This window comes from Eutrigla gurnardus (genome assembly GCF_963514095.1).
Source record: "Eutrigla gurnardus genome assembly, chromosome: 9".
In the NCBI taxonomy this organism is placed as follows: domain Eukaryota; kingdom Metazoa; phylum Chordata; class Actinopteri; order Perciformes; family Triglidae; genus Eutrigla; species Eutrigla gurnardus.
The window spans coordinates 17845236-17870752 of NC_139923.1; the positions used below are offsets into that span (position 1 = coordinate 17845236).

At 41.2% G+C, this 25517-nt stretch overlaps 1 pseudogene across 1 annotated transcript in view; it reads left to right on the plus strand.

The window, feature by feature from the left end:
- Positions 1-2706: 2706 nt before the first annotated feature.
- The window catches only part of LOC311018852, a 29642-nt pseudogene continuing 6831 nt past the window's right edge, over positions 2707-25517 (plus strand). Inside the window, exons 1-5 of the transcript in view lie at positions 2707-2773; positions 8292-8345; positions 8409-9038; positions 10091-10107; positions 12977-13127. The product of the transcript in view is annotated as an uncharacterized misc_RNA (transcript). The remainder of the gene's footprint in view (positions 2774-8291; positions 8346-8408; positions 9039-10090; positions 10108-12976; positions 13128-25517) is intronic.

Below are 25517 nucleotides of genomic sequence, written 5' to 3' on the forward strand. Positions count from 1 at the left end.
GATGAGCCGGACACCAAGTCCAGAGACTCGTCGATGCAGGGCAGTGGGTACGAGTCTTTCTTGGTCACACTGTTTAGAGGCCTGTAGTCGACACAGAACCTCATCTTTGAACTCTTTTTCTTATTGACCATCACAACCCCCGAGGCCCATGGGCTGTCAGATGGCTCAATGATGCCAGCCTTCTGCATCTCATCAATAGCGCTGTCAGCAGCTGCCTGGTGCGCCAGGGGAAGGCGGCGGGGGCGCGTCTTGATGGGCCGTGGATCGCCGGTGTCAATATCGTGCTGCACCAGGTGTGTCAGGCCCACTTCCTCTTCTGTTAGGGCAAAAATGTCCTTAAAGTCCAGCAACAACCGCCACAGCTCCTCCTGCTGTCCTGGTTCCAAGCTATCACAGCTGCGTTTCCATACCTCTCATCAGCGTTGCTGTGGAGCCGGTGTCGACAAGGGATATGCATGGAGCGCCTGCCAGGGTGATGGGGACATGGCAAAAACCTCCCACATGGGTCCAGCCCACCACTCTCGCAGACTCAGCGGTGTCATCTGCTTCTGGGGGGAGTGGAGCCTCGCTCCCCCGTCTGTACAGCTGGGCTCCGTCCAGAGGAGGCGAGGCATGGTGGGACACAGGGGCAAGGGTCTGCGTCGTCCCCTTTACACAGACCCCGGGACGTTTCCCTGAACACCAGCCTGCTTGGGGCACCGCACGCTGATATGGCCAGGCTGGCCACATGTCCAACACACAGGAGGGCCTCGGCGAGGACGGGTGCTGCTGCGCTGTGATTGCAGTGACACAGCACGGATGAGCTCAGTCAACTCATCCGCCCATGCCGGCTTCTCTTGGCCCGGGCCCTCCTGCACCACAGTTCTCACAACAGGGCTGCCCCCGACGTGGTCGCTCTGTGAAGCCTCACCTACGACCCCCCTCTCCAAGGCCAGCTCCAGTGCCTCCTGCAGAGTACGGGGGTGCGCTAGTTGTGTCTGTATGCGCAGTTCCCTAGGAGTTATGGCTCGGATGAACTGGTCCCTGGCCAGCTCGCTTTGAACTTCAGTGGGCATGTGGGCGTATGCTCTCCTCACCATAGTCTCAATGTCATTAGCCAACCCACGGAGCGGCTCCCCGGCTTGTCTCTGCTTGTTTGATAGCTCTGAGCGTAGAACGCCGGCTTGGTTGCATTGTCCAAAACGCCGCCGCAGCGCACCAACTAAAGCCCCATAGTCGTCTCTTTCTGCTGGGCTAAGCAGCAGCAAGCATGTCAAAGCTTCATCTGTAAGGCACAGGGCCAGCTGGAGTGCTTTACTGTCCTCTGACCAGCCTGCAGCCCTTGCTAAGAGTTCAAATTGGGCATGGAAGGCCTCCCAGTCCGCCTTGCCGGAGTATTTCGGCGTCTTCACTTGGATGTGGTTACAGCGGGCGCCGCCATCTTTGTTTACATCCGGCCCCGCATTGTCCTCGGCGCGCGTTTTCCCGCCGGCGCTCTTCCCGGTGCTCGAGCCGAAGCCGGCATCGGCAGCCAGCCTCCTGGCCGTCTGTCTCAGGCGAGCAACGTGCTCCGAAGAAGCACGGTCGAACTCCGCCTCACGTCCCGACCACACACCATAAGCACCATCCATCACCTCTTTCTTGACTCTCGGACGAGCGCCGGCCTCTTCCCGCCGCGCAGCCATACTGCAAGCTGACCCGAGTTAGCCGGGTCAGGGCTAGCCGCGGTGGACGGTAGCAAGTCAAACTCCGGCGGTCTTTACTTCTGACACCAATGTAACGTCCGACCGGACGTCAGAAGAATGACGAGGAGTTGGTCTCACCTTTCTCATTTATTAGAAACGCAACAGTTACTGTCGGCCGTAACTACGCCAAAATGACAACAGCGCTGAGTTTGTCTTACAGCTCTCCTTCCTCCACTCACCCCGCCCCCTTGCTTACTCATCCAACCACATACCTGTCTATACCAAACACATTCACTGACAGTCAGAAATCACAGAACTTTAGAACACATTATAACAGTAACATTACTGCAGGGTCGCTACATTATGTTAGCGGGATGTGAGGGAGACTGCATTTGAAAGAGTTCAAATTTTCCTAACCACACAGATAAGCTACATAGCAGACTTGTCACTTTGTTATGATTATTTGCTGGGCATGTATATTGATTGATACTGTAGTTAAGTCATGTGACTAGTAGCCTTGCCATTCCTTAGCTTTGGCTGAATTGACGCCACTGAGAGGGAGTACATTCTTTTTTTTACTGACTTGTGAACAAAGGGATATGGAGGACAGGAAGTAGAAACGTTATTTCATGACGAGGCAGAAGATGCTTGGTGTCCTGTCACAGTGTCCTGAACAATTAATGACGAAACAATACAAGAAAATTAACATACATTTGACAAATATGAGAAAAAAAATCGCTGTCTATTTCGGACTTGCTCCAGCACACGCACGCACGCATGCATGCACGCGCGTCACTAATTGTCATGGAAACCGAATTATTATGACCCGTCGAGCAGGTATAAAAGCGCTGTCCACCATTTGGCGTTCTCTTTTTGCACTTGGACTACACACTATTTGGATAAACTGAGAGTTGACCCAACCTGTGAAAAGTTTAAAGCGCTTGAGAAAAACAATCGATATCGATATCTTTTTGTAAAACCAGTCGTAGAGGATCGTCAACGAGCTACTGTTTGGAAGAAGAGACCGGCGGCGACGACGACGATGGCCCACTGGGATCGATGGCTCCTGGAGGATCCCCTGGGCCTTGTTTTGGACCTGGACCTTGACGGTAAGACAACTTTTATATTTATTTTAGTGTTATACTTGTTGATTCATAGCCTTAGAACCTTAAACATCGTCCCAAGTCCACAAATCAGTGAAACTATTGGAGTTTGAAGGTGAACAGTTAATTTGGTGAAACCAGACACTCGACGGTTCTCCGTGTAAAATAATGATTTGCGGGCCAGCATGTCTTAAATATGGTGGGAGAACAATACAGTGTTGTAGTTGGAAGTGTGGTGTTTTGGTTTGAGGGCGTCAACACTTCCTCATCTTACATAGAGATTCGTGAAAAAAGATGCCGCCGGGGTCATATTTCATAAAATGCCCAAAAAGTATTATTATTAGTTGTGCGCCATGGAAACGGGGGCCGAACGTCACGACGTCAGGACGCGGCGTACAGGTGCAGTGGAGCCGGGCTCGATCCGACCCTGAGTGTCTTTGTTGGGATTGTTGAAGCTGCACTTCTTCTCCAAACATCTGCTCTTCTTCACCACATTCACTCCGGGTTGAACACGAGACGCCTCCACGAGGACACCGTATCCTGCACGCGCTGCGACCTGCAAATGATAGACGGGGTGATGATGATGAGTTCTGGGGTAAAGAGGTCGCTGTGGTCATTTTGGATGAAAGAAGCTCCGTTTCACTGCGCGTAATGACGCACAGGCGACATCTAATCCATCCACTAATACATTGATCAGAAACCACTGATCGTTTCACAAACTGAAGTCCTCACTATTCTTTGGTGCGGAATACATGTCTTTGCACAAAGTAATCACTATTGATGATTATAATAAAATTTATAGTATTATTAAGGCTATTTACATTGCTATATAACAACAACATTAATATTTACACTTTAGTTTTAATTATTATTATTATTAATAATAATAATAATAATAATAATAATAATAATAACTAGAGAATGCAATTTCTACGAAATTGCGGTGTGAATGATGACTGCTGAATAGCTGGCGCTACGCTGGTATGATGACTTGAATGTGTATGAAGACGTAAAAGTAGGATGAATAGTTGGAAAAGTGGGAATTGTTTGAATTAGTATGAATGTCTTTGAAGAGTTGAATAATACCATGAATGTATGAGAGATGTGGAATATTTTAAGTTATAAATAATAGCTGACGCTACACTGGTATGATGACTTGAATGAGTATGAAGAAGGTAAAGTAGTATGAATAGTTGGAAAAGTGAGAATAGTTTGAATTAGTATGAATGTCTTTGAAGAGTTGAATAAAGTATGAATGTGTGTATGAAGAAGGTAAAGTAGGATGAATAGTTGGAAAAGTGGGAATGGGTTGAATTAGTCTGAATGTGTGTATGAAGAAGGTAAAGTAGTATGAATAGTTGGAAAAGTGAGAATAGTTTGAATTAGTATGAATGTCTTTGAAGAGTTGAATAAAGTATGAATGTGTGTATGAAGAAGGTAAAGTAGGATGAATACCACACCACTCGTGTCTCCATTTTAAAGTTTAAATGGAGTTTCTAGGTGAAAGTATGGCTGAGATGAAGATGTTTGACTAAAAAAACTAAATATCCCACTACTAAATGTAGTTTTTAGTACATTCTTGTCCACCAATCAGAGCACACCTGCTGTCAGTTATAAAGATCAGTGCCACACAGTGCTGTCACCATGGCAACGGCCCTTGCTGCGTGTGTATGACTGCTTTGGAGCGTCTCTCCCCCTCTCAGTATCGCTCCATTCCCCCTCTGCGTTGGGTCCGAACAAAAGCTTGCCACGCTCACACAGAAACTCCTATCGCCAAGATTTTCACACCGTTAGCGCCACAAGACTCTGATGAAGACACTGATGACTTTTATTTTTTCCTAGTGTCAGAAATGTGGACGCTAGGGCGAGTTAGAAATGAAGTGGATTTCAGCATTTTGACTGTGTAAGTCCTGTTAGATTCCTCTGAACTTTGGCTTTGGGAAGGGTCCGAACAAAAGCTTGCCACGCTCACAATGAAACTCCTTTCGCCAAAATGTTTGCACCGTTAGCGCCACAAGACTCTGATGAAGACACTGATGACTTTTATTTTTTCCTAGTGTCAGAAATCTGGAAGCTAGGGCGAGTTAGAAATGGAGTTGCTTTCAGGTTTCTTTGAAAATCTGCTCCTCGATTTACATTAGAGCGGATGAGGCGAAAAATGGACTTGGCCGCGCTTAGAGGTTGCTAGTTCAAATTCTATAAATCTCACAGAGTTTTTGAGCACATTGTGAGAGACAGGACAAGTTTGTCTACAAAATTGGAAGATATCACGTCTGTAGAGTGAAGATTGTGGCCGGGAGGAGTTTGGAAAGGAAAAAAATCTGAGAAGCCCCCACACTCTAACTGATGATGTCACGCACTCTAGCCCAGAAGGTTCCACGCAATACACACCCATTATAAACTCAGGATTTCTCCCAAAACGATCATGGTCATTGAACAGTGATTGATCAGAAACTATATGAGCTATTGAAACGCGGATTGACACACCAGGACACAAGACTTGTGTCTACATTTTAGAGTTTAAATGGAGTTTCTAGGTGAATGAATGAATGAATGGTGAGCAGTTGAATGTGCACGGAATTTTGTCAAATTTGAATGTTCCGCTCATTGACTTCAATGTTAAAAAAATGACGTAAAACGTTGAATATTTATGAATTTATGAATGTTATGAATGTGAAAAGTAGTAGCGGGAATGTCCTGAATGAGATGAACGTTTTGAAGTTTGAATGAAGTGAATCGGTTGAATAATGTTGAAGGAGATTAGGTTTGAAAAAACAGGCGGAAGAATAATAATAATAACTAGAGAATGCAATTTCTACGAAATTGCGGTGTGAATGATGACTGCTGAATAGCTGGCGCTACGCTGGTATGATGACTTGAATGTGTATGAAGACGTAAAAGTAGGATGAATAGTTGGAAAAGTGGGAATTGTTTGAATTAGTATGAATGTCTTTGAAGAGTTGAATAATACCATGAATGTATGAGAGATGTGGAATATTTTAAGTTATGAATAATAGCTGACGCTACACTGGTATGATGACTTGAATGAGTATGAAGAAGGTAAAGTAGTATGAATAGTTGGAAAAGTGAGAATAGTTTGAATTAGTATGAATGTCTTTGAAGAGTTGAATAAAGTATGAATGTGTGTATGAAGAAGGTAAAGTAGTATGAATAGTTGGAAAAGTGAGAATAGTTTGAATTAGTATGAATGTCTTTGAAGAGTTGAATAAAGTATGAATGTGTGTATGAAGAAGGTAAAGTAGTATGAATAGTTGGAAAAGTGAGAATAGTTTGAATTAGTATGAATGTCTTTGAAGAGTTGAATAAAGTATGAATGTGTGTATGAAGAAGGTAAAGTAGGATGAATAGTTGGAAAAGTGGGAATGGGTTGAATTAGTCTGAATGTGTGTATGAAGAAGGTAAAGTAGTATGAATAGTTGGAAAAGTGAGAATAGTTTGAATTAGTATGAATGTCTTTGAAGAGTTGAATAAAGTATGAATGTGTGTATGAAGAAGGTAAAGTAGGATGAATACCACACCACTCGTGTCTCCATTTTAAAGTTTAAATGGAGTTTCTAGGTGAAAGTATGGCTGAGATGAAGATGTTTGACTAAAAAAACTAAATATCCCACTACTAAATGTAGTTTTTAGTACATTCTTGTCCACCAATCAGAGCACACCTGCTGTCAGTTATGAAGATCAGTGCCACACAGTGCTGTCACCATGGCAACGGCCCTTGCTGCGTGTGTATGACTGCTTTGGAGCGTCTCTCCCCCTCTCAGTATCGCTCCATTCCCCCTCTGCGTTGGGTCCGAACAAAAGCTTGCCACGCTCACACAGAAACTCCTATCGCCAAGATTTTCACACCGTTAGCGCCACAAGACTCTGATGAAGACACTGATGACTTTTATTTTTTCCTAGTGTCAGAAATGTGGACGCTAGGGCGAGTTAGAAATGAAGTGGATTTCAGCATTTTGACTGTGTAAGTCCTGTTAGATTCCTCTGAACTTTGGCTTTGGGAAGGGTCCGAACAAAAGCTTGCCACGCTCACAATGAAACTCCTATCGCCAAAATTTTTGCACCGTTAGCGCCACAAGACTCTGATGAAGACACTGATGACTTTTATTTTTTCCTAGTGTCAGAAATCTGGAAGCTAGGGCGAGTTAGAAATGGAGTTGCTTTCAGGTTTCTTTGAAAATCTGCTCCTCGATTTACATTAGAGCGGATGAGGCGAAAAATGGACTTGGCCGCGCTTAGAGGTTGCTAGTTCAAATTCTATAAATCTCACAGAGTTTTTGAGCACATTGTGAGAGACAGGACAAGTTTGTCTACAAAATTGGAAGATATCACGTCTGTAGAGTGAAGATTGTGGCCGGGAGGAGTTTGGAAAGGAAAAAAATCTGAGAAGCCCCCACACTCTAACTGATGATGTCACGCACTCTAGCCCAGAAGGTTCCACGCAATACACACCCATTATAAACTCAGGATTTCTCCCAAAACGATCATGGTCGTTGAACAGTGATTGATCAGAAACTATATGAGCTATTGAAACGCGGATTGACACACCAGGACACAAGACTTGTGTCTACATTTTAGAGTTTAAATGGAGTTTCTAGGTGAATGAATGAATGAATGGTGAGCAGTTGAATGTGCACGGAATTTTGTCAAATTTGAATGTTCCGCTCATTGACTTCAATGTTAAAAAAATGACGTAAAACGTTGAATATTTATGAATTTATGAATGTTATGAATGTGAAAAGTAGTAGCGGGAATGTCCTGAATGAGATGAACGTTTTGAAGTTTGAATGAAGTGAATCGGTTGAATAATGTTGAAGGAGATTAGGTTTGAAAAAACAGGCGGAAGAATAATAATAATAATAATAAATATGTAGAATAACAAAGGATGTGAATGATTTCATCATTCACACCAATAATAATAATAATAAATATGTAGAATAACAAAGGATGTGAATGATTTCATCATTCACACCAATAATAATAATAACAACAACACCACATATTGCAGTCATGTTGTTATTTTATTATATTTAATATTATGTTATTAATATTGGTATATTTTATATTGGGTTATTATAATAATGTATACATAATATGTTAATATAAAAAGCTAAAATGATTGTTTTAATTCATCTTAATACTGTTTTTGTTCAGTAACTGAACAATAAACAGCCTCATATTTTCAATCATTTAGTTTCACATATTGAAGAAACTCAGTCATAACGTTGTTTTTTTCTTTTAAAAATGTTTACATATTGAAATAATGCTAATAGTAAATGAATTGTCACATGACAGCTGCATGAATTGATCCTCCTTCACACAGACAGAACAGCACTATGTGTGATATTCCTGTTCAAAGCCCCGTGTGTTGGTGGCTTTGTGACAGACGTAGTGCAGCGATAGTTGCTATATAGATATGCTGTCTTCTTGGCTAATTTAAACAGGATTATTGCTTTGTTTAAATCAATGAACAAAAAACTCATACCTGATTTTTCTTCCCCCTCAGTTGGTGCCAACGAAGTCATCGGCCGTCCTGCACGAGGTGGAGGTGAAGGTGGAGGTGAGTATGGACTTGTGGATGAGGTAGGTCAGGGTGGGGTTGTTTTTGGAGACTTCTCCGAAGACGAGGACAGCGAGCAGGAGGACGTTCAGGGTGAAGGATGGACCACACCTTTTGGTGTGATCCGTCCTAGAGAAGATCCATCCTTGGTTCCTCAGACACCAGAAGATTCCGCTCCGTCAACCTCCGGCTGCAGCTCGTCCACAAAGAGAAGCAGAGAAGATGACGGGGAGGTAAGTGTGAAGAGGCAGAGGATCTCCGAGGACAGCGATGAAGAGATAGTACTCGCGACTTCAGGCCCCCACTCCTCGACATTCAGAAGATACTTTTCTTGGCCAGATGATGACTTCAGACCTCAGCAGGACCTTCCTGTCAGCCTCGTGCAGGACGTCATCGGCCGTCCTGCACGAGGTGGTGGTGAGTATGAACTTGTGGATGAGGTAGGTCAGGATGGGGGTGTCTTTGGAGACTTCTCCGAAGACGAGGACAGCGACCAGGACGACGTTCAGGATGAAGAATGGACGAGCGAAGATTCTGGCTCCAGCTTCATGTCTGAGGATTCTTATGAACAGGATGTAGACGATGAGTATGCAAATAGAGAAGTGGATGAAGAGGACGATGATGACTTTAGAGCTCAGCAGTTCCCTCCTCCCAGCTTCTGGGATGGATTTTATGAATTGATGTCCCGACCTCGTGAAGAAGATCCATCCTTGGTTCATCAGAGACCAGAAGAGTAGTGGTGGTGCTGAGTATGAACTTGTGGATGAGGTAGGTCAGGGTGGGGTTGTTTTTGGTTGTTTTTCTTCTCCGAAGATGAGGACAGTGAGCAGGAGGACGTTCTGATACCTCCAGCAGCGTATTGTGTAATGTATTGTATGTGTTTAAATTGTAGATGGTGATAAGACAAAGGTAAGTTAACATTTAATTACAGCAGTAACACGAGTATCCTGAAAGTGTAATTTACAAGTGATTCAAAGATTGTTTGTTTTACTCACTCTGTCTTTTTCTTTTTTTAAGTTAGGTGTTGGTGGCTGTTCCTGACAGACGTACGGTCATAATTACTGACCTCCTCAGAAGGATGGAGGACTACAGGACCAGATGAGAAGGATGGAGGACTACAGGACCAGATGAGATAGCGTGTCTCTTTTTAAATGATTTACCTTCTGAGTCATAGTTGTGTTGTATGTGTTATGTATTGTATGTGTTGTATACTATATTGTATCATAATTACTAACCTGAAGACAAGTATCCAAGTCTCTTTTACTTAGGTATTGATGGCAGCAGCAGACCTTCAGGATTACACACACTGCACCAGCCTCCCAACAAGAAGAGACCTTGTGGAAGACATACTCAGCTTCCAGGACCAGATGAGAAGGATGGAGGACTACAGGACCAGATGAGAAGGATGGAGGACTACAGGACCAGATGAGAAGGATGGAGGACCACAGGACCAGATGAGAAGGATGGAGGACTACAGGACCAGATGACAAGGATGGAGGACCACAGGACCAGATGAGAAGGATGGAGGACTACAGGACCAGATGAGAAGGATGGAGGACTACAGGACCAGATGAGAAGGATGGAGGACTACAGGACCAGATGAGAAGGATGGAGGACTACAGGACCAGATGAGAAGGATGGAGGACTACAGGACCAGATGAGATAGCGTGTCTCTTTTTAAATGATTTACCTTCTGAGTCTAGTTGTGTTGTATGTGTTATGTATTGTATGTGTTGAAATTGTAGATGGCGATAAGACAAAGGTAAGTTAACCTTTAATTACACAGTAACACAAGTCTCCTAATTTACAAGTGATTCAAAGATTGTTTGTTTTACTCACTCTGTCTTTTTATTTTTTAATTTAGGTGTTGGTGGCTGTTCCTGACAGAGGTACGGTCATAAGTACTGACCTCCTCAGAAGGATGGAGGACTACAGGACCAGATGAGAAGGATGGAGGACCACAGGACCAGATGAGAAGGATGGAGGACTACAGGACCAGATGAGAAGGATGGAGGACTACAGGACCAGATGAGAAGGATGGACTGCTCCCCTACCTGAGTGAGCCCGAGACCCAGTGTGTGCCATTCCAACCTCCCTGCCCCTCCGCCCATCCCCCGACACCACCCGCCTCACCCACCAGCCAAAGGGTGAGGCGGCTCCCGAGCAGCACAGAGGACGTTTTTGTTGTTTTTGTTTTGTTTTGTTTTTGGGAAGCTCTTCACACACAGACACACACACACACACACACACACAAACAGCAAGCTATTCATGATTATTTATAGTTTATATACTTTTTATAAATATATATATGTATATATTTTTCAAGTTTTCATTGAAACAAAATGTTTATATAATTATTATTTATTTTGTAGTAGATATCTGTCTGTGTAAATATATATTTTTCATCTCAATCTGTACAGTATTGCTTTGTTTTGTGTCACCATTTATTATTGTACAGCTACTCTGTGTGCCTGTTATTGCCCTCGGGGACAAATAAAGTTTTTTAAATTTAATTGCACAACCTCTTTGCATCTGTGTTCAGAAATTAAGGAAACCATTTGTATGCATTATTGAAAAATCTAGAACAAATGCATGCATATTCATATTCATAGTATGTCAAAACAAGTTGTAGTATGTCAAATATGCATGAAATAGACATTGTATAGTATGTGGGGAAAACAAATCACAGAATAGTACATCTCAAAAAGACATAGTGTAGCATCTTGAAAAAAAGTGGTAGTATAGTATGATGATAAAAGTAATACAAAAAAATCATAGTTTATTTTGTCAAGAAAATGAGTCAAATTATAATATGGCTTTAAAAATCAATGGTGTAAAATGTGAAAAAATAATTATATTGCAGGACAACAAAGTTGTGATATAGTATGTTGAAACAAGTCTTATAAGAGTCATGACATATTCCATTAAAAAGTGTGTCTAAAAAAAGTTATTAATTTAGTTTAAGTATAGAATTTTGAAATAATTCATGAAGAGTATTATATTCACAGTATGATGTGTCAAAAAAGGTCATACAAGTTCTATGTCAAAGAATTAAGTAGGTTAAAAAGTCATAGTAGAGTTGGTCAAAAATAGTCAAATAAAATTGGAAGAGTTGGTATAAAAATCAATCAGGGTATAAATGTGGAAAACAGTCCTAAGAAGCCACAGTGTCATTTATTAAAACAAAGGTAGGTGGACAATTAAAAACATCAGAATCCAGACACTTATTAATATGGGCTACAAAACATTTAAAAAGTGATGGTGTAGTCTGTCAAAAGAGTGATAGTATATAAACTAGAACCAGGCAAGCCTAGTAAAGCCAGACCAGCACACATACCAGTGGAGATATGTGTGGATGAATTAGGATTAATGTACACAACTATGTGTGTATCGTATGTCTAACACAGCAGCACGGTTTGCATGCTCTTTATGACGTCACACCTTTGGTCACTTGGACAATAAGAAGGCAATGTTTATAATGGCTTTTATGCAGGTTTTTCCTGTGGCTCCCTCTAGTGGATGGACTTACATAGTCCTGCTGGAATTAATTAATTATTTCATATTTAAAACAAAACAGCAGCGCAGGCTTTCAGGAACTAGATTCTGTATTGTACTACAGTTTCTACTGTAAAATATTATGGTTTAAACAAGGGAAAGGATTACTGAATGAATGCACTGAATAGTTCAGGGCTTTCCAGGCAGGTGGTGTCCGTAGGTGTGGAGCTGAGTCCGGCTGAAGGCCAGTTGGAGAGTGGGTAGGCAGGCTGGAAGTTAGTTTGCCGCCTGGCAGGCAGGATCTGAAGGCAAATGGAGCCCAGAGAGGGATGAGGCGATGCAAAAACACACAGGTTCAAAAACCAGAGCTTCAAAAACGAGTTCATAAATCAAGTTCATGAAGCAGTTCAGAGCTGCAAATTCAAGAAGTGAGCGGGTGTTTCATTACCACAAGTGCAAGGCAGGAACAGGAACATAACATGACTTCAGATTCAAAGCAGAAACAGAAATCTGGGCCTAAAATTAACTGTGGCACTGAAATGATATCTCATATAATAATGTTTTTTGGACTGGTTTGATATCAATCAACAGAATCTGCCATGATCATTTGTGTGCTGCTAATATTCACATAACTATGGAAGCAAATGGTAGCAATAATAATTTGAAACATCATATTGATTTGAAAATCAACATTTTGAATTCATGAAGTCTTCATCAATTTTCAAAAGACATTCTGAAGTTGAATTTGAAAACCTTTAAAGTTCTCTGTGTGTGTCTCAGAGGGTTAAGGCTGTTTACAAACTAGACTACTGACTAAACTGAAACTTAACTGAGCAATACTTATTTGTTTTAGTATTTACTGAATATTTCAAGGCGAATTGTATGTTCTTGTTATGAATAACAACCTATTTCTCAGTATTTTGTCATATCGTCAAATATATAATTATCGCCTAAATACCCTGAAATATTGTGATATTCTTGGGGCCATATTGCCCACCCCTAGTGGGCCGCCACAGTCTGGGTAATTAAAGGGAAACACTGTCATACTACGTGTACCCCGTGTGAATGTATGTGATAGTACTGTTTCTGCAGTCGTCATCAGGGTTTTTCAGGTGACTCAGTATTGGTTTTTCTAGTCGTCACTTGGAACCAGCAATGCTCCAGCAGGATCATCATTCCAGTCGGCTGGCTCCTATGCTCCTCTCAGCAAGGTATCTGTCCCACCATACAGCCAGTTTGGTGTTGCACCCCTTGCAGCTCAGCAGTTTGGATCTGCTGCAGCAGGAGGTAAGGAGTAGTTCTGGTTCATTCACTGTATGGGTTTAAAGCATGCACCACAGACAGGAGCTGTCAACATGGATCCTGTTCCCACATGCTGATATTTGTTCACGTTTTGTGACAAAATTAATACATTTCAAGTGACGAGGCTGACACAAGTTGATTTTTGTACTTGAATAAATGAAAAGCAAGATGCACAAATAATCCCTAAAATATTGTGATTTAATTTGCCCTATGTTGTCTAGCTCTAGTTCTGTTTTAAAACACTTTGACAACCTATGACCATGTACATACATGTAAAGGTTAGAAACTGTAAAATTGTTTTTCATATTTACTGCCAAGATTTGCCTAATCATATAATGACCACACAAACAACTGAACATTTTTCAAACAAGCCGTGTAAGCCGTTTTTTTTACACCTTGTAGCCGGTGTCAGTGTGTTATCATGAGAAAAGTCTGAAAAATACGTTTTTATGTTCTGGAAAGTTTCTAGTCATTGTCCCATCAAATGTGTTGAAGTCCTACCTTTCAGTTTGAGCTTGTTCTGGAGCTCTTTGTCAATCTCATCTTTGTTGAACTGAGCGTTGGCAGTCTCAAAGTCTCCTTCAAACGTCACGGTGCCGTCCCTACGCAGGTTGATTTTGCCCCTGCTGCGGTATCCTCTCCCACGGCCACGGCGGTTGGACTGAGCAGCAGCTGGCAAATAATAGGGGAAAACTAAAATCCAGCCACGTTCAAAGGAGAAACATCTATATATATCATATTGGGACGTTGTAACGCTAGTTTTATACTATAGCACAATGTATTTATGACCCGACACCCCCGGTCTATGTTGTCGATGTCTCAGAGGGTTGAATAAAACAGTCACCATGTGAGCACAAATAAATAAAATAATAAAACAAATCACTTTGAAAGTAATAATACTTTGGTGAATGTAATTAAGTGTGTAAATGGGTATTACTAAGGGGCAAAACTACTTACCTGCTTGACGCTCGTTTGGATCTCGGTTTTCAAGAGTGCCGTGCTCATGACCTGGCTGTAACACCTTCTGTACCTCAGGAGCTGAACAGCAAAACACACAAAGTTAACTCAAGTTCAAGTTTTAACAACGCACTACACACACAGACACACAATGGCTTATCTTTGTGGAAATGAACCATGAGGAGTCCTGCAGGTATCTCTACCCCTTCTCTGCTCCAGGAGGTCCGGGGGCTTCTGAATGCCAGTGTGGGTCTGGGAGCTGCCACCCCCATCTGACTCCTCTGTCCTACAGGAGCAGGTGGTGTTGGGGCAGCTGATGGTGGGGCCTGCACTGCCTGGGTGGGACGTTTTGTTAAAGAGTCCAGCTGGGGACTGGTGCGCCCTGCAGGAAACAGCACGGTGAGATTCAAACTCTACGATTTTCTTAAATGCAGGGGAGCGTAGATCATCTTCAGCAGCTGATGTGACATTTTGATGTGAACGAGGCAAAATACAACACAGATATCTAATATTCTATAACACTAATGTTGGCTTAATGTCTTTGCAAAGAAATCAAATAGTCTGATGAAATGAGAGAAATGCAATTTAGATATTAAGTAATACAACCCTGCCACAAACGTCTCCTTGAAGCACTTTAAAATATCCTCAGAGGAACAGTGTATTTGAAATGTATTGTTTAATCGCCTCCATAAATCTCAGTTCAACGACTGATGGAGTTCAGGTGAAGAGCAGGAAACACACAAGACAACATGCAGCTGAAAGTTAATCAGAATGCATTACATCGAGTGCCACTGCCACCTACTGGCATGATATATGTATGCAGGCACACACATATATACCACATATCCCTCTCTTTTAAGAATAATTCCTCTCATGAAAATTCAAAAGATAGTGAAGCTTTAGCTGCGTCAACACTTCAATAGTAACCAACCCTGCATAGGAAGTAATTACGAAATAAAAGAAACAAACCAAAATTAGCTTCTGAAGATCTCAGTATTCCCTAGAATCTGTAAACTACTTTTCAGCAAAACACTTATACGTCACCAACAGTGACACATTTGTACTTTAATGAATTTCCCATTTTCTGTAATCTTATCCTGATTGTAAAGAGCTTCATGTGGAAAAATACATTAATTAGAAATGTCCACAACATCATAAACTGTCAACGTGTAACAGTCCATACTTCAAATTGGACACAAGTAACAGTCCATAAATCACACCACATTCTGCCCCTTTTAAAAAAGATAGAGGTCAGGTGGCAAAACCTCCCAGCCATGATGGCGGCTGAATCTGCCTGCGACTCCGCTGGGGCCTAGGAGGTGGGTGAGCAGGCGGGGGCGTCTGAGGAGGCACATAAACATCCTCAGGCTGTACACAGGTACTGGTTGTGTACACCTCCAGGGAGGGGGAACCTGCAGGGGACAGGTGTATGGCGTTGCATACTTTACCATCAGAAAGTTCGTAGGTTGCCGGGCCTTTGTGAGCAACAACCCAGAGGGGCTGTGTGAATTTGGAGTGTTCTTTCTTTATGATTCCTGGCTTCCTGATCCCAACATAGGAACCACGCTGAAACTTTGGAGACTGTGCGCCACGACGTTCATCCACATAGCGCTTTACTTTGGCTTGTTTTAGAGTCAGTGTCTCTCACAGCCTCAGGCTGAGCAGATGAGCAAGGCGAGGCAATGTTTTTGATGGAATGGACGGCCATGTAGAAGTTCAGCTGTTTGTAGACAGTCCTTTAATACTCTGTTCCATCTCTCCACTTGTCCATTACTTGGCGGATAGTAGATGGAGCTGCGGCAGTGTGTAATGTCCTGAGCTGCTAAGAAGGCCTCAAACTCAGCAGACACAAATGAAGGGCCGTTATCAGATACAAGTTCAAGGGGGTCGCCTTCACGGCTGAAAACAGCAGACAAGAATGCAACGACAGTAGCGGACGTAACATCTGATGGAAATGCCACTTCGGGCCATTTACTGTAATAGTCCACCAATGTGATGGCAAAACGGCAGTCAGGTGGAGCAGAGTCTAACGGGCCCACGATATCCATGGCAAACGGTCTGCTATGACGTTATCACGCCCTGGCTTGTATTCCACAGTGTAGTTAAAGCACATGAGGCGAGCAGACCATCTCGAAATCCTCATACCTGCTCTTCCGAAGCTTTTGGTGGACAGCGGGGCAGTAAGTGGACTATGGTCTGTGCGCAGGGTAAAGTGTCTTCCCCAAAAGTAAGTGTGCCAAAGCTCAGCTGACCACACACAAGCCAGAGCCTCTTTCTCTACGATAGAGTAGTTCCTCTCACAGTTAGTAAGGGACCTGGATGTGAATGCAACAGTCTTTTCAGTGTCACCGTGTAGCTGGGTGAGCAATGCACCAATGCCGTAGTCACAGGCGTCTGTAGTGACGAGTGTAGGGAGAGCAGGATCCAACAGTGTAAGCGCTGGGCTTGTATCAGCGAATCATCTGCATCACGAATGGCAAAAGGCAGACGACGTAGCTTTTGCTGTACTGTACAGGGACAGAAGGGGGGGGGGGGGGTGTTAGCAGTCACATGACCCTCTCTGATCTCAAGTTGCAGGGCATTGAAGAGATCCATGCCTAAAATAAGCGTACCTGCTGGGACAATATGAATGTACTGGGACGTGCATTTTGTCATGTATGTCACCGTCAGTTCCAGACAACCTAGCACGGGTATAGGTTTCTTTGTGTACGTGGTCAGTGGTTTTCTTGGCTTCAGGGGAGGGGTGTGTGCTCTGGGAGAATAGAGACACCAGACCCAGTATCCACCATCAGCTCAGCAGGAATTGTAGGGCCACCTGAAGCCTTCATGGAGACATTGGACATTCATTTACTGCTCAGTGTACTTGCATCTTCATCAACTAATAGCACTGTGATGGAGTCACTGGAAACTTCTCCCACATTGCATGAAGCAGTCCTGCTCCTGCACACTCTGGCAAAATGTCCAGGCTTATTACAATGTCTGCATGGGACTGATTTGGCTGGGCACTTGGGGTAATTTGCAACGTGTGTTGAAGAGCCACATCTGTAGCATGTCTTACCAGCAGCCGTTGAGCCGTTCAAGACAGCAGTCTTCGGGGGTGGTCTGGGAAAGTTGGAGGGTCTTTGCTGCTTTAGCTTCCCGCCACGAAAAGTAGTCCCACGAACCATGCCGACAACAGCCTCTCTGCTCCTCTTGACGAAGCTATTGTTTTAGATTCAGCATCTGCATTTTCAATCTGAGCAGCAATTGTCACAGTATTTTCAAGTATAAGTTTATCCTCCGTTCATTGTCAGATAATGTTCCAAACTCACATGTAACGATTAGCTCCCGCAGGGCAGCTGCATACTGAGCTGTGGACTCACCAGCTCCTTGAGTTCCTGGTGGCGAAACGTATTCCTCTCCGAGACGACATTCGATTTGGGTACAAAAAATGTCTTGAAAGCCTTTAATGCATCTTCGTAGGAATCACCAATCGCTGGCAGCGTGTAGAAGATCCGCTGAGCCTCCCCCGACCGTGTGTGTTAGCAAAGCACGCTTCCTCTTATCCTCCATTTTGTCGGCCAGTGCAAGCACGTAGTTATCAAACATGCGAATCCATGCTCCGAAAGGCACCGTAGGCTCACCTGGGCTTTGTAAAAATGCCAAGCAGAGCCATCCTCGTCGCCAATATGTTGTGTTGTACGAATGAAAAAGAAAGCTAGCAGGCAAGCTACTTCAGAGCAACGGTGTTTGTTTACTTCACAGGAGTCAGAACAAGTGCTGCATATATCACAATGCATTACATCGAGTGACACTGCCACCTACTGGCATGATATATGTATGCAGGCACACACATACAGTATATAGATATATCAAAATTATATGATTACGCAAATATTGGCAGTAAATACGTTTCGAACCTTTACATGTATGTACTTGGTCATAGGCAATCAAAGTGTTTTAAAACAGAACTAGAGCTACACAACATAGGGGACATTAAATCGTTTTTGATCCCATGATTTATGTCAAATTGCCTGTTGCACCATAATTTCTCTGCTCAGATTCATTTGTTTTTTTTCTGCCATGTGTTCAGTATTGTTATCCAGTTTTTAGAAATGTGATTGTTTTTTTTCTCAATAGAGACCAGCCTTTTGGTCCATGTATGATGGTTTACAGCATTAGCTTTAGAAGGATCTTTTTGTTGACTGTGGATTTCCTTTTTTTATATATACCCAGCAAACATTTTCTCGACCTGCGTCTAGATGAAGACGTCTAATCGCCGTCGCGTCACGTCGTGACTTTAATTCGACTGTTTTTCAACATCATAAAATAATATCATGGCAAATATGACCTTATTAAATATGCATTTTAGAGAGGTTTAACTGAATAAACACTGCCAGAAAACGTTTGCTCGACCTGCGTCTAGAGGAAGACGTCCAATCGACGTCGCGTCACGACGTGACTTTAATTCAACTTTTTTTCGACATGATAACATTAGGGGGAATACGATCTCAAAGAAAACATATTTAACTGAAAAAACACTGTCAAGAATGATTTCCTCTATCTACTGCTGTGTCGAGATGCAGATATCCAATCATGTCGGGACGTCTGATTAACGTCGGGCAGGCAGGTTGATTTGATCTGAGGGGCTGAAATGACCAACGTCATTTAGACGTTGTTTCAACGACATATCAACGCACGAATGTTAAAAACTATTCGAAATAATGGAAATATGTTCGTGAATTTAAGAAAATAATGTAGTGTCATATTGGCAATGTGGGCTAAAATGTTTGAGATTCTAGCATCCATCTAGGAACTTTTTTTCCTCGCGTAGTTAGCGCACCTAGCGGTTTCCTACGCATGCGCAAGAAGAACTTTGCAGCGTCAGTTGACGAGGAGGAGACCTGTGAAAGGTGAGTTACTAAAAGTACTGTAATTTAAAATGAAACCGTGTTTGGTAAGACATTATACGTTAATCAGTTGCACGTTAGAGTTTTGATTTTGTTGCTGCATCGTGTATTGTTACAGAAAGCTGTTTTTTTGTTGCTTTTATCCGTAACCGAGCGGCGGCTAGCAGCCGAGTTAGCTGCCGTGTGAAACTAGCCCTGAGTTAGCTCACAGGCTACGTGAGGTGCTCGATGCTAAACCGTGACGAACATCTGTGCAACTCTCGGTTTAGCATCGTTACAGAACCATAACACTTTAAGGGGCCGTCCAGACGGGCGAAAACGTTATTTTTTCTCCGTCTTCCTCGGCATTGTTTCAAGAATATTTGCATCTAGGAGTGCGGGCAAGGGGCAGACCCCCACAGGACTGCAATACAAAGGAAGTCAATAAAACATTTGTTATATACATGTTAGTTTTTTATTCAATTATTCAATACATAGATAACTCGTTACATATATCTGGTCCTGAATGCTGTCTTTTTTTCTTTTTTTTTTATTAGTCCATGTACTACTTGTATTTTACAGTATGGGTGAACATTACTCGAGTATTTTTTACTTATGAAAGTTTTGACCAGGTTCACCATTCCTGTGATATTTGAAGTTTGCAAATGTGAAATTAGCTGGTGTTGTCTATTGGACTTTTTGACCTCTTTGCATTTTAAGGATTTTTTTGCTGAAATTGATAAGTTAATTTAAATAGTTTTAGATTAGAGCATTGAGAATTGCACATGTATACAGCACAAGAGCTGTGCTTGTCATAGAATGTATGGATGTGGTAATGCCAGTTACTAGTTGAAACTAGATTTAAGTAAACATATTTTTAAATGCAATACATTACATGTGTATTTTGACAAAGGTTGATATGCCGTCGAAATGACGTCGGTCATGAGAACGGCGCCAGAAAAACTTTTAATTTCAGCACCTCTGGTAGACGTCGAATCGAGCTGCCTGACCGACGTTAATTAGACGTCAAATAGACGTCACGTAGAGAAAAGTCGTCTATACGACGTAATAATGACATAGATTGAAGTAGCCTGCTCTGTGAGCCGTTGATATGTCGTCGAAACGACGTTGGAACGACGTGAATTGATGCCGTCGAAATCCGACTCAGAAAAACTTTCATTTCAGCACCTCTGGTAGACGTCGAATCGACCTGCCTGACCGACGTTGATTAGACGTCAAAATGTTTGCTGGGAATCTTTGCGTTAATTATGAAATATCGTGGCGAGCGATCACCGAGGAGTTTTTTTTTTAATTATCCCGGTAATTTGTCTGCGTGAGAGACACTAGATGTGGCGTGTGCTGCTTTGTCCTCTGACAATGCAAACAGACTGGTCTGTCTCCGTGACGGGCTGAATGTAAAGGAGGACTAAGCTGACTTGTCGTCGATTGACAGCACTAAAATAAATATATCGGAAAGACTTGCTATAACGTCATGAAGATAAAAAGAAAAGTGTTTATGTAGGCTATTGGAGACAGTTGACAGACACCTGTCTCCAATAGCCTCTAAATGCCTCTAAATGCCCGTGGACCACAGGCATTTAGAGGCTGAGAAGGAAGCGACCTGTTGTCTAAAATCATTGCTGCCATCTTAGATGACTGTGTGTGTGTGTGTGTGTGTGTGTGTGTGTGTGTGAGATAAAAAAAAGTCAGTATAATATGTTATTAAAATGTCACAAACAGTCATATGTACATGTAATTAAAATGTCATAATGTTGCCTGTGCTTATTTTTTCATTTCAGATGGCGTTGAAAGATCTGATCAATTCCAGGCCCGACAGCCCCTTTTTTAGGCCGCCGCCCATCCACTTATGTCTAGTGGAAATGTTAGAGCAGCCGAAAACTGTAATTTGGCATTTTTCCGAAGGTGGTGTCACAGCAGGCACCACCAAAAAGAATCAATTGGCAGTGTTTTCAGACGGCCAGACTGTGGAAAAGGCCACAATTTATGAGGAGTTTGCCTCCAAAATTAAAGTGGGCAAAAGTTACATGGTGAAGGGCCTCCAGCTAAGGGGGGAGTCCCCTCCTTTTTATTTGCTCATCACAAAAGAGAACATTTTTTCCCGAAGTGCTCCCCTGCACATCTCTGATGAAGTCAGAGAAAAAGCAGGTGCCCTCCTCTGCCCCTTATCACCCCTGACTGCCCTCAGCAGCTGCAGAGAAAAGGCAGGGCTAATTACAGTGGAGGCAGCGGTGGTGGAAGTGAGTAAAGAAAACAAATTAAATTAAAATGTATGAATATAATATTTGTTTAGTTTAAGCCTTGTATTCCTTAAACTGTCATAAAATATTATTATTTTGCACTTTAACTGAGTTAAATCACCAACTTCAGTCCTGATCATAGCCTACCCAATATTCACTCATGTTCAAAATGATGATGATTTGTTGTTATTGTTGCTATTAAAAACAAAACTAAACAAAAAAGAACTATTTACTCTATATGTGAAATGCTAGTTTTTCCCCCTGTTTTCATGGCCTGGGCTGTGTCAATGATTAGCAACAACATTGTTTTTTTATGCACTTTTATTTTTGTGCAGTGTCAAATAAAAAAAAAAAACACAAACTTCCATTGGTTACTTTAGAGGACACAAATGTCACCTTCCGAAAACTGCTATAAAAGTTCTATTTCTGGCCACACATTTAATTGTAAACGTATTATAGGAACTGAGGTTCAATCAAGAACATTAGTTACAATAACACACCCTTACCAATATGAAATTAACATAACAATCTAACTTGTTTTTCATTTATCTACCGTGCAAAAGGTGGGGATGGGGAAAGCAGCTGTCCCTCTCCTAAAAATGATCCTGCAGCAGGTAGGTTAATTCATTTAATTCAAGTTTTTTTTCAGGATAAATTTGGATTTATTTATTTATTTCTATTATGGTTAATATTAAATAATTATTATGGTGTCAATAACCTACATTACAATATTATATTATCTTATCTTATCTTCTACAGGATAAAACCCGTGTCCAGCTTTGCCTGTGGAGGGAGGCAGCAATCTTAAATCATTGCAGCTGGGGACCATTGTCAAAGTCACACACCTGAGATCGAAACACTCAGACTACGGCCTCCAGCTGCACAGCACACATTTTTCACAGCTACAAGTAGGCTTATTTGTTGTCATTGTTTCTGTTTGTTTGTTTGTAACAATTTTGGAACACAGTGGACGTGATTGAGAATTATATCAGGCAAACACTTACATGTCAATGTCTAAGAATAGTCAGTATAATATGTAATAAAAATGTCATAAAAAATCTGTATAATATGTAATTAAAAATATCATAAAAAGTCAATGTATAATATGTTATTAAAAATGTCATAAAAAGTCATAGTATAATGTTATTAAAAAGTCATAGTATAATATGTAATTAAGATATCATAAAATGTCAGTATAATATCAAATTAAAATGTCATAAAAAGTCATAGTATAATATGTTATTAAAAATATCATAAAAAGTCATAGTATAATATGTTATTAAAAAGTCATAGTATAATATGTAATTAAGATATCATAAAATGTCAGTATAATATCAAATTAAAATGTCATAAAAAGTCATAGTATAATATGTTATTAAAAATATCATAAAAAGTCAGTATAATATGTAATTAAAAATGCCATAAAAAGTCAGTATAATATGTCATAAAAATGTCAAAAAGTCAGTATAATGTCATAAAAATGTCATAAAAAGTCAGTATAATATGTTATTAAAAATGTCATAAAAAAACACAATATATGTTATTAAAAATGTCATAAAAAGTCAAAGTATAATAATGAAATAAAAGGTCATTGTATAGTTCATAAAACAGTAAAAAAATATATTTTTATTTCATTTTGTTATTAAAAATGTTAAAAATGGTATTAAAAGTTGGTCTAATATGGTATCTGATGTTTACTTTTTCTCAATAGGAGGTCTCAACTGTGACTAAGGAGATTGTGGGGGCCACGGGGGTCATTGAAGCTGAGGCGGAGGATGGAGCCCTCGACCTCCTTTTGGAGGACGCACGCGTCCTCAAAATAACGGAGGAACTGTGGGCTCCTATTGAGGCTGGGATGGTGGAGGTTACTCTCTCAGGGAAAACAGTGACCGCGATCAGTGTTGTGTAGATAGGTTTTGTTATCGTTGTTTAGTTAATCTTGTTGTTTTTTATATTGTTCCTTTCGTTCAATTAACTGTTTAATTCAATGTGTTCAACTGTTCAATTTTGTTATTTTGTCATTAAATTAATCAAATGTCCTACCTTGTTGCCGTTGTTTCAATTACACCATATTAGAGATTTTAAAAGCTTTTTGAATATTAATTTTGACTTATCCTATTATTAGATTTAGTTGACTAAACACTACTATTAATGCCTTCAAAAAACCTTTAGGAAAGAAAAGCCTAGTGTGTATTCAGTTAAAACCTGCAGTCCGAATGACCTTGAATAAGTTAGATTTGGATAATTAAAAAAATGCTCTGCTATTTAGCCAGAAATAATATGTGAGCATTTGGTTGAGGTAAAATAATCGGCCTATAAGTGTATGTTTTCTCATTGGAGTCTGAGCCACCTGTTAAAGCATTCTCTCTTTTGTTATCAGTGTTAGCGTTGGGAGATTGGAGGAAAGTATTGGCAATTGGCCGAGTACATCCGGGTAGTTTCTCAGCCCTATACTACCACTTTTTTTCAAGATGCTACACTATGTCTTTTTGAGATGTACTATTCCGTGATTTGTTTTCCCCACATACTATACAATGTCTATTTCATGCATATTTGACATACTACAACTTGTTTTGACATACTATGAATATGAATATGCATCCATTTGTTCTAGATTTTTCAATAATGCATACAAATGGTTTCCTTAATTTCTGAACACAGATGCAAAGAGGTTGTGCAATTAAATTCAAAAAACTTTATTTGTCCCCGAGGGCAATAAAAGGCACACAGAGTAGCTGTACAATAATAAATGGTGACACAAAACAAAGCAATACTGTACAGATTGAGATGAAAAATATATATTTACACAGACAGATATCTACTACAAAATAAATAATTATATAAACATTTTGTTTCAATGGAAACTTAAAAAAAAAATATATATATATATATATATATATATATATATATAAAGTATATAAACTATAAATAATCATGAATAGCTTGCTGTTTGTGTGTGTGTGTGTGTGTGTGTGTGTGTGTGTGTGTGAAGAGCTTCCCAAAAACAAAACAAAACAAAAACAACAAAAACGTCCTCTGTGCTGCTCGGTGTACAGATTGAGATGAAAAATATGTACTCACACAGACAGATATCTACTAGAAAATAAATAATAATTATATAAACATTTTGTTTCAATGGAAACTTGAAAAATATATATATATATATGTAAGTATTTAAACTATAAATAATCATGAATAGCTTGCTGTTTGTGTGTGTGTGTGTGTGTGTGTGTGTGAAGAGCTTCCCAAAAACAAAACAAAACAAAACAAAAACGTCCTCTGTGCTGCTCGGGAGCCGCCTCACCCTTTGGCTGGTGGGTGAGGCGGGTGGTGTCGGGGGATGGGCGGAGGGGCAGGGAGGTTGGAATGTAGTCCTCCATCCTTCTCATCTGGTCCTGTAGTCCTCCATCCTTCTCATCTGGTCCTGTAGTCCTCCATCCTTCTCATCTGGTCCTGTGGTCCTCCGTCCTTCTCATCTGGTCCTGTAGTCCTCCATCCTTCTCATCTGGTCCTGTAGTCCTCCGTCCTTCTCATCTGGTCCTGTGGTCGTCCATCCTTCTCATCTGGTCCTGTAGTCCTCCATCCTTCTGAGGAGGTCAGTACTTATGACCGTACCTCTGTCAGGAACAGCCACCAACACCTAAATTAAAAAATAAAAAGACAGAGTGAGTAAAACAAACAATCTTTGAATCACTTGTAAATTAGGAGACTTGTGTTACTGTGTAATTAAATGTTAACTTACCTTTGTCTTATCGCCATCTACAATTTCAACACATACAATACATAACAACTAGACTCAGAAGGTAAATCATTTAAAAAGAGACACGCTATCTCATCTGGTCCAGTAGTCCTCCATCCTTCTCATCTGGTCCTGTAGTCCTCCATCCTTCTCATCTGGTCCTGTAGTCCTCCATCCTTCTCATCTGGTCCTGGAAGCTGAGTAGGTCTTCCACATGGTCTCTTCTTGTTGGGAGGCTGGTGCAGTGTGTGTAATCCTGAAGGTCTGCTGCTGCCATCAATACCTAAGTAAAAGAGACTTGGAGACTTGTCTTCAGGTTAGTAATTATGATACAATATAATATACAATACATAACACATACAACACAACTATGACTCAGAAGGTAAATCATTTAAAAAGAGACACTCTATATTGCCATGAAATCCGGTGTTCCAATCACTTCCATGGCCACAGGTGTATAAAAGCAAGCAAGAGGCTGTCTGGGGCTTTATCAGTCCTGCCAGACACAAAGGATTTACAATCCTGCAGAAGAAGGCCGTCAGTCTTCATCCGA